Here is a 1,462-nt window from a genome sequence, read left to right as displayed (position 1 = left end):
AACCACAATCGCAAAAGTAATCTTGAGAAAGAAGGATGAAACTAGAGGCATCATACTTCCTGATTTCAAACTATTATAGTAATTATAGTGCAATATTGACATAAAAACAGATGCATAGATCAGTGAAGCAGAACAGAGAACTCAGAAATAAACCCACATGTATACAGTCAAGTACTGATGACAAAGAAACCAAGAATATTTAGTGAAGAAAGCACTGTCTCTTCAATAAATGGTGTTGAGAAAGCTGGACAGCCACATGCAAAAGAATGAAAATAAACCACTATCTTAAATCAAACACAATAATTAACTCAAAATACATAAAGACTTGAATGTAAGAGCAGAAACCATAAAACTCCTACAAGAAAACAGGTAGTAAGCTCATTGCCATTGGTCTTGGTGATGACCTTTTGTCTCTGACATCAAAAGCAAAAATAAGTAAGTAGGACTACATCAAGCTACTGCAATGCTAAGGAAACCATCAACAAAACGAAAAGGCAACCTACTGAATGAGATGAAATATTTGCAAATCATATATATGATAATAGATTAATATCTAAAGTATATAAAAAACCTCCTATAGCCCACTGGAGCCACCTCTGCCAGCAACATGTTCAAGGTAATTCTGAGGTCTGGGGGGCCAGCCAGCCTGAGTCAGCTCACCTTCAAAGTATATGCATCACCTAAAAGGGACTCACCTCAAAAAACTCCTGTGAAGGTTAATGAGCTTTCACCCTACTCAGTTCCCGAGGGTCAATCTAAATATGTGGAGGAGCCAAGGACCCAACTTGAAGAAAGCATTTCACATCTCTGACATTATTGCAAGCCATATACAAGTTGATGTCAGGAAATGTACTCACAAATGAAGCCTAAGATGCAGAGCTTGGTCCAATGGGGGTTAGACAGCTATGAATATCTCCAAAATGCACCTCCTGGATTTCTTCCAAGAGTTGGTGTTACTGGTTTTGCTGGCATTGTTGGACTCTTTTTGGGTAGAGATTCAAAAATAAAGAAGCTGGTGTATCCACCTGGGTTCATGGGACTAGCTGCCTCTCTTTATTATCCACAACAAGCCATCGTATTTGTCCAGGTCAGTGGGGAGAAATTATATGACTGGGGTTTATGAGGATACATAGTCGTAGAAGATTTGTGGCAGGAGAACTTTCAAAAGCCAGGAAATGTGAAGAATTCACCTGGAAATAAGTAGAACGCTCCATGCTCTGTCCATTTTAATCAGTTATAGGTAAACATTGGAAACTCCATGCATTTTCTACAGAAGAATGGCAGAGAAGTCAGTACTGAATGTAGTAAATTGGCTTTCTTCTTCAGGAAAAACTATACTAGGCTTCTTTGTTATCTTGGGTGATGCCATACTACAAGTGGACTAATCAGAAATCCTTTCACCTAGAGATAATGTCCAGCATTAGAACTCCTCGTTCTCATGTTACTATTTATGTACATAATT

The 1,462-nt window shown here is 38.4% G+C and overlaps 1 pseudogene; it reads left to right on the top strand.

Moving 5' to 3' along the window:
• Positions 1–607: 607 nt before the first annotated feature.
• Positions 608–1,204, top strand: LOC129502399 (MICOS complex subunit MIC26-like; annotated as a pseudogene).
• The last annotated feature ends 258 nt before the right edge of the window (positions 1,205–1,462 follow it).

Source organism: Nyctereutes procyonoides, unplaced genomic scaffold (assembly GCF_905146905.1).
Source record: "Nyctereutes procyonoides isolate TBG_1078 unplaced genomic scaffold, NYPRO_anot_genome, whole genome shotgun sequence".
NCBI lineage: Eukaryota > Metazoa > Chordata > Mammalia > Carnivora > Canidae > Nyctereutes > Nyctereutes procyonoides.
The sequence above is the reverse complement of the archived record's forward strand: the minus strand, read 5'-3'. Positions and strand labels throughout refer to the sequence as shown.